This window comes from Sinohyriopsis cumingii, chromosome 2 (genome assembly GCF_028554795.1).
Source record: "Sinohyriopsis cumingii isolate HCF-2022 chromosome 2, ASM2855479v2, whole genome shotgun sequence".
NCBI lineage: Eukaryota > Metazoa > Mollusca > Bivalvia > Unionida > Unionidae > Sinohyriopsis > Sinohyriopsis cumingii.
In genome coordinates this window covers 96,831,250-96,840,847 of record NC_142962.1, presented here as the reverse complement: position 1 = coordinate 96,840,847, position 9,598 = coordinate 96,831,250, and positions in this window count along the sequence as shown.

Genomic DNA, 9,598 nt, shown 5'->3' with positions numbered 1-9,598 from the left:
ACACCTGAGCAGAACGTTTAGTTAAAACATGCTTTACCGTCTTCTTGGGGTAGAAACCTTCCAAGAATAGTACATATTGGCAGAAGTATAATAATGCTATATATTAAGCATCATTCGGGGTCCTTGCTCACTACAAGCACTTTCTGCAATCGATTGTAAATATTCGTATACTTTGTTGATACAGTCTGATAATCTGTTATTTGTGAGATCATGGCTTGAATGAGTTGATATAATTTAAAAGTAAACTCCTGATTGGACGTGTCTTGCGGTTTTTATTGTCCATACATCATGTTTATTGGAGTCCTCAATTATCGTACTTATTAGCTCAATATGTATTTCAAAATCACAATACAGAACAAAAGAAACTTTTGAATGATTTTGATATTTTAAAATTTGATGACAATCAATCCTCTGTCATCGTGTATATTGTGCTAGCTGTTTGTGTGCATATCTGTTTTTAATTGTAAGCTTAATTTTTTTGATGCTAATTTGCCTTAATTTAATTATACAAGTTTTATGTCCCTATTATATTCTTTGCAGTCAAAATATACGCGATAGTAACAACGTGACTTTACTTAGTGATCTGTCTGAATTTCTGAATTTATTTTACACCTGTTGCTTAGCCTTTTAGTTGTTTAGATGATTCCACACCACAAAGTAGGTGATCGTGGGTCACCTTGATAAATTAAGTTGTATCGATCGAGCCGTGCATATAATAAAACACGTGGATTTCTCATTAAGTCTTTCTATGTGAAAATTTCTGCGCCTGTCGCACTGTCTTTGACTTGTCAACTTCATTAATTAGAATTGAAACTGTACTGAGTTTTTAAGGTAGTAAATAACTGACATGGTCTGAAATGAGTTTAAAATCTGTGTAGGTATTATCGATCTAACTGCCTGTAAAACAAATCAGATGACTTTATTGATCGTGTTCCTTCTGCCCGAGAATTGCATGTGGTTATTTTATGAAATTAATATTTAATTATATGAAGTTATTGTGATAGCAAGATGTTAATGTATGTAAATGATTCAGCTAGGAAGTGAAAATCAATCCTCACATAATAGTAATAACTTAGTAAGATGACATAATCGCTCTAAGCGTCAGACTTATAAACCAAGGGTTGAGTGATAAAATTGCCTCCGTAGGGTTAAAAGAAGCTCCAAAATAAAAGTTTTATATAAAGGCCAGTAGCCCATATTTTTTCATACATATTTGGAGGATAGAAAGATAAGATGGATGGGTGAGGGTAGAGGTGGGTGGCCTATGGTGTAAAACATGGCGAAGATATCACATTTTACTATATTTACCAGGATTCGTATTGGATTAAACTCAAAAAATTTTCATCAGGCAGTGGTATTATTCTGCCAAGGAGAGACGACCCTCTTTGAGGAGTGTATCTCTTTAACAGTTCATTTATCATGCTGCTCCCCAGATGGGGCCCTCAAATCCCAGTCTCGGGCTTATAGTGTTTGTCCCCATCCCATGACAGAGCATCGTGGGGAGACAAATAATGTAACCCGTTCACAGTGATTTTCTTGTTTCGGTGCCAACCTCAACATAGTCTTATAGAGAATAATTTTTTTTGCAAATATCAGCCCGGGAAAGAAACGGCAAGACCCACGCCCCTTAATGTTTGCTTACATTTTAAAAAATCTGTTTTGATATCACCACTTCAGAAAGTGTTAACATCAGCAAGTTTATGACGTCACAATGCGCATGACGTTGAACAGATGATAAGCTTACATACAAGTAAAGTGTTGTAAAAAAATTCTTACACACAGGTTTCTTTACTTTATTTTCTGCACTAGACAATAATCCTTGCGATAGAAGCATACCAAATTTATCCTTACATGTCAAAGTCGACTTGATATTGCTAACCACACACACACATATACATTCGAATGCAAGCACACAATAGTCAAACTTACATCAAAGTTACTTTTATTAAACAATCGCCTGCCTTTAATAAACACTTTCATCAGGCCTTTAAAAATTACTATTTAAATTAACTTCTGTTACAAAAAACCCACCTATATTAAGATGCTATTTTGTCACTTCTCAAAGGTGGTTGTTAGATATAGGTTCTACTTTGAATGGATAACCTCCAGAAACAGTAATATTTATCGAAAGGAAATTTTGTTCATGTTTTTTTCCTTTTGTTCTTCTTTTTGATATTGACAAATAAAACCTTTTATGGCAAAATATTTAGACCACATTTCACTTTCATATCGTAAAAAACAAACACAGCACAATCAAAGGTAGAGAATAGTCACATAGAATAATAACTAACAATCTTTAATTTAATTGTGCAGTTCAGTCAACAGTAGTTTGTTTCATGCAGGTTCTTCAATGAAAACTGTTCAAAGCAATACCTGAATTGCATATACCAGAACATAAAAGGCCAAATCATATCGTGAATGCTATATTGTATAGACAATTGTCATGGTTGACTCTTAATAGAAAGTATAGGAAACACGGTACATGAAAATTTCGTCGCTTAAATTCTAAACATTGTATTGACTCATGTGAAGAAAACGAATTGAAAATCGTGGTTACAGTTACTATAAAGAGAAATATTAATAACGCCCTGATCCGCGCCACTGCCGTTTTGATCGCTTGAAGCATTATCTACATATTTTATTGCAAGACAAATGTGTATTCGTTCCATTAACCACTCCACGCCGGCGTATATCAATGCCATCTATTAATAGAATATATAGATCTGCATTACCTAATCAACAATTACATGTTTTCAATAGTCTTGTAACCTGAGATTTAAAGTAGAGGTCCTGTATAAATAAAAGTCATCGTCGTCTGTCATCCTGATAGATTTTAAATTCACTAATTTTCTACTGAGACGGTATTTAACTAGTCCCCTTACAATCTCAAATGACAAATAACTTTAGTTTCACCCATATACAAAGGCTCCTATCTAAATAGATAACATTGTACTTCAGTTCCCTCACAAAAGAGAGTGATAAAACCAGACACTCACACACATGTATATCTACTACAACCCCAATATAGCTGAAGATTCTTTCTACCTCAACATTATGCTAGCTCTCTATGTCTGTCTATCTGTATGTATGTATGTATGTATGCATGCATGTCTGCCTGTATGTATGTATGTCTCTCTCTCTGAGGTGAACATATAGATGAATGGAAGGATACCCTCTGGATGAAGCAGTGATTCCAAAAAAGTAAAATGTATGGAATGCCTTGATTGCAGTTTTATTTGAAACAGATCTTCTGTAGTTCGACATAAATTACGTCATATAAGCTTACAGCATCTGTGTTGGGACCTGGATAGCAAAGCAGTTAGGTTATAACTTCTTTGGTCCCGGGTTCGATATCTGCTTCCGACACGAGTAAGATTAAATGGTCTCCCATCAAATGTTCTTGGCTTCCAGCATGTCTCCTGTTTCCTCCACTTTAATGACCGTATGAATCCAACAGAAGAGCCGTTGATTCCATGCGTTCAAAAAACTACTTAAGCTTGTTGTCACCCTTTTTTTAAAAAATATAATGTAGTGGGATATACCTTTTACATACCATCAATAACAACTTCGCGATCTCTGTTATTTTGTACCAAAGCACAACTACTACACTTTGACGTACTTTCGCCGTCGAAGTGCTTTAGTCCCTAATATTATATACAATTACGATCATGAAAAAATCTAATCAAGCCAAAATATAGACAGCATGCACATTATATATATCCGAGGTTCTTGGTATCCATCAGGTTTCCTGTTTCTTCCACTTTCAATACAACATTAAACCGTCGATGTCGTGCTTCCTATACGTTACTAAAACTCGTGTAAAATATTTATGAAGTAAATTTCCTGTGTGCCGGTTTCTGAATATTACCGTGTTAGCCTCTCTTTTATCCTACCCTCGAGCTCTACACCACTCGTCCAATTTCTCAAGTAGTAATTGCATCCGTCGTAGAGGTTCTAAGGTGCTCGACAAAAAATGTTCTTAAACCCTTGACATACACTTTGATATAGTGGCGTAGAAAATATGCTTATGTAAGTGGGTGTTGGTATTTATAAAGCTTTGGCAAACAATTATTCATTCCTGTTTCATATCCGTCTTTGGGAATCTATGATCAGAGTGTATAGTTATGCTCAGATATAATTTTAAAGGAATTATTTAAATTATTCATTGGAATTACAACGTACTCATTGAACGTTTGGACTAAAACACTAATCTGGGATTATATAAAACTCAGTCAAATACATTCTGGATTGTATCATTGCAGTACATCAGGACATTCAAGACTATTAGTACATCAGGATATTCAAGACTCTTGGTAAATCAGGACATTCAAGAATATGAAAATTGATTCGGAACATTCTATTCATTTAGACATGTGATAGGACATTTAGGATTATTTGTAATTTAATTTACAGTAGTGTAAGTGTCTCTTGAATTTTCACTTTGTAACTTAAAGAAATAAATTATTCGTTGATTTTACTAACTTGTTGTCTTGGCTTGTTTCTGCTACATGTTTTAAGAAGATAGATTCGTAACAGAACAGATAACAATCGAACGAACAATGAACTGAAATCAACGTTCATAATAGCTGCACACGCATATGCATATTTTTCACTTTTCATAAGACATTATAGGTAGCTATTTCTGCCTCTCTTTTTTACAGTAACTAGCCTTTATGGCATTAGACTCGATACCTGGTTGTGAATTCGATTCCCACTGTCAGATCAGCCCAGATCGGCTACTATAGTGTGTCCAAGATTGAAGACTTTTAATTCGGGTCTTGGATAACAGTATCACATACAAAGACAAAATTTATCACCAGAAGCGTACATATACATATTGTGTTTATACATTAAATATTGCATGTATCATCTTGTCGACGTAGCAAATGGTATATAAATAATGCAACTCAGGATTTTGCATTGACATAAAGCCATACAATCTTTTTATAGGTGGATTTTATTATACTAAGATTTGTCTAATACTTTTCTCTATATGATACTCATCTTCTATGAACGCAAACTTACTGTTTTAGCAAAATTGTACAAACGACGTTTAGTAGAATCCCGTGCCTACCAATCTCTGTAGAAAGTTTATGAAAAGAACATCTGAATCTCTAAAGAACTTTGCGGACATAAACAGGCAAACTTATGGAAAAATACTTCTCAACATGTAATAACACTTTATAAATTAAATAATACCTACATTTTGACGACTGCGTGATTTTATCATGCCATTTTTGACTAGTACAATCTTTCACTCCTTGAAAGAATGCTGTTACAAGTACACTAACATTTCCAACATCCTGAGATATCGACACAAAGCCAAAACCATAGCTAAATAATAACGGCCTCACATGTGATGCTAATGCAATGCGTTTGATATCACCTAATGATGCAAGCATTGTGTAGCATTCTGATGGGTATCTGGTTCTATCAATGTAATAATTTACACCAAAAATTAACACAGTTACAGTAATATGTAACACAACGGTGGTCTGCCACATTCTACAAGGGCAACATAATTATTCACATTAAGTGGGAGACTTCTATATTGTTTACAGAGAGGGCTTTTAATACTTTAAATACATTCTGAATACGTGCCTCTGAATTTCAGAAACATAACATAATATTGGTTCTACCATAATATCAATATTTTAAAGGCATCTACACTAAAAGGGAGCCATACAGATTTGATAATATGAGCTATTAATGTTTCTTTAGCCTTCGTCCGGGATAATTTAGGTGTAAACACGAGACCCATATATTTATAAATGGAAACTACAAATTTCTGCCGCATTTAGAAACCACTTTTTATAACTGAGAAACATAATAATTGTTGTCTTATCCAAGTTAACTACCATCCCAGTACTATTATAAAGCGTTATATTGTAGTATATGTTATTGAAAACTAACAATAATTGGCTTCAGATTGATATTATTTGCCCCATGGAAGTGTTTCAGTCATATATGGACTTAATAGCGTCTGCATAAATAAATCGACACTTTATATGGACTGTTCAGAATAGCTTTGTGCAAATTTTCATTACTAATGTGTGCAGCCAAAAATTAGGGGTCATTCTTCAAGAAGCACTATTTACTTTTTCTTTTCTTTTTTAAATTTTGTTTTAAAATTGTTTTTTTCTGATTCAGAATGTCCAAGAACCTTAACATTAGGACATTGGAATAATAAAAAAATGACGAACATCGCGTTTAAAGATCAAGCTTGTATTGGGATTTCCCCGTCTAAATATATAGCACAACTGCAATAAAATGTTCACGTGAGGCCTCATTGGGTTGTCAGACGTGCAAATAGTGGATAGATCCCAAGCTTTGGCGTTCATTTCTCTGGTTACAAAAGACTATTTGTGTCTCAAGGTAATTTTTGACTGTACCGGCACTTCATTAATTTCCATCAGAAAGGTATATATGGAAATTCCTGAGTAATCATTTTACGAATTTAATGCTCTTACAATCAAATTTTTGTTTATCAGGGCAATTTTCAAAAAAACTTTTTCAGTTGGAACAATTTAATTCTGTACAGTGTAAATATAATTATATTCATAAGCCATTAATCACATGCTAACATGGTTTCCAAATGGGATATTGTGAAAGATACTCGGTTCAAATCCGGAATTGGGATATTAAAAAAAACACAAACACTGACAATTCTGTGCAACTAGTTTTGCATTTATGTTTCGTCAGTATACATGACAGGATCTAAAAGATACACGAGTCTATAATGAAACCTGAATCAGTAAAATAATAGAATAAAACAGAGACAAACAGTCATGCATATAATTATATTGTTATAAAGAATATACTATAAATTTTAAAAAAAAAATTATAAATTTTTTACATAATGCATTGGTATTAAGGCCATTAGGATACAAAGTATTTAACTTGTGAATCCAATTAGTTTCTTTTATTAGTCTATTCATGTCACCATGCACAAAATCTATTGGCATGAAATAAAAATCAAATAGAGAGTAATTACTGGTGTTAAAGTGTGTTGAAATATTAGAGGAAAACTGAGGATCTCTGTAGTTTTTTATATGAAAGTGATGATTATTCATTCTCTTATAAACTTGTTTTAGTGTTTGTCCAACATACTGCATGCTACATTTTTTTGCATGTTATCAAATAAATCACATCAGTTGATATACAGTTAGTGTTATTACATAGAGAAAATACCTCTCTTGTATTAGCGCTACTGAAAAAAGCACTTTCTCTTATGTTTACACTTTGAGAGCGCTGGTGTCTATTACATTTAGATGACAAACATCGTCTTTTTTATTTTCTGCCTGTTCAGTTCTAATTAGAAAATCTTGCAAATGCCAATGCACTTTATAAAATTGTAAAAAAATTGTATTAAATTTATATATTGTATATCTTTTATAACAATATAATCTGATGTATGACCGTTTGTCTCCATTTTATTCTATTATTTATCGGTTCAAATCCAAACTTTTGGAGATAATAAAATTGGGAAATTAAAAATGTCATTGCTTTAGAAATTTTCTAGCATATGTGAATGTGTTAAGAACATGTATTTCTTTGAAGTCTGCAAATCATGCCAAGAGAGCAGTTTTTATCTGATCGAATTTTAACAGTTTCTCAAGTTCATTAAACAGTTTTAACTTGTCGAGTCAGCGAATATCATTTACTGCCCACTCCGATAAATGTCTTGCGTATGTATTGGCATTAAGCTCAGAGTTTCCCTGCCTGTTATATAAACAGTATAGCTAGTAAATTGTAGGCTTTGATATTAACATATATTTTTATTAACAAGCCCTCTGAAGTCTTCACAACGTACATTCATAGCTTGTCATCTTCACTCGTATGAGCACTGATGCATGTGCTCGTCCATAGGAGACAGAATGAGTGTCCTGTGGGGCTCACCATCCACTGGAACAATTTGTAGCAGGATACCGTTTTCCCATCAATATCATTCCAAGTTGTGTTTATCAAGATAAGGGAGGTCATACAAACCGGGGACATTGACAAATGCTGTGGTATTTGGTGCTATTTATGTATGCCATGTTTATGAGCCCACTCCTGATAAATATCTTGCACAAGTGTTGGCATCCCACTCAGAGCTTCCCTGCCTATTATATAAACATTATAAGTAGTGAAGTGTAGGCTTCCGTGTCAACAGCTCTGCCGTTTTTATCAACAAGCTGTCTAGTGTCAGCACACCGTCTTTTTACAAGGTGTGAGCTATGGTGTACGCTTATATACAAAAATGAACATACATCCAGCAAATTTCTTCTACTGTATGATACTAATTTTTGGGGTGGGGTGGGGTAGGATTTTCTTTTGAGCAGAGATATTTTATTTTCGCTCATCTCAAGATACATTTCCCATTAATATACTGGATATGATGTGGTGTTATTTTACTATAACCTTGGGCAAGATATTTTTCCAGTTATTGATATGGAATTTTTCTTTAAGATAGTTTATTGCTCACGTCTCAGAACATTAAATTGTTGGTCTCTAATGTAATTGCGATAGATATCCCTCGAAGACAAGAAAAAAACCCAAACCCTCTTCTGTAGTTTTCAAGATGGTTGCTGTAGTGGCCATACTACTCATCTGATAGCCACAATTGTCATTCAGAACCAAGAATACTTTCATAAAAAGTCTTATTTTGAAAACCCCATGTCAATATAACTCTTCGTCTAGGAGGAATACGGCAGGCCTGTTCATTAACCAGCAGAACTAAAAATATAAAAATTGGGTCATCCACGAATGATCGTCATAAAATTTGAAATTTAATATCTTGAACAGTTTAAAAGGTTTTATCTGGTATCTGGCTAAATGGATTCATTTTCTGGTATATGTACAGAAACCAGATTTCAAAACGGTTCTGAAAAACGAAAGATTGGTACCAATTCTAAGACACAAGCCAACAAAGTGATTTGTGATGTACTGGTGAAAAATAATATCTAGGAATCTACATTATATCCATTTATTCTATATGTTTATTCTTTTAAACATTTCAGTAGTGAAATGATCTCTAATATTGTTGGGAAGCTTCAAAATATCAAATTTCGGAACAAAAATATTTTCTTTCATGTTTCAGTTTTATGTTTGCAATATACCTGTAACTGCAGTACAAAATTCTTTGTCATGGCCACTGATTTTGAATTCGATATAACTAGAAAATCAATGAAATTATCTTGGACAATGTCAAGATATACCCCACATGCCAAATGGTTAAAATTCAATGTTCTTTTGGGAGGCAAGACTAGTCTTGGGATGCAAAAGTTACTGAAATGGCATAATTTATGGTATTCTTCTGATATATCCCCACACTGTGATTGACAAAAATCAATTCATACTCATATTCGTTTCGTGTTGTCATACCCACAAGCCAGTGCAGTTAAAAACCTGTCATGACCTTTGACCTAAAAAATCAATGTCAGTGATAACTATCAACTTGTACAATGAAATTCAAATACAAAATCTGGAAACAATTCACTTGCATATGAACAAATTCAAAGTATCAATACTGATCTTTGAGATGATCCCAACACCTTCAAAAAAGTGTGGATATGTTGGAGATAAGATCTGCAAGATTTTCATTCATTCATAAAAA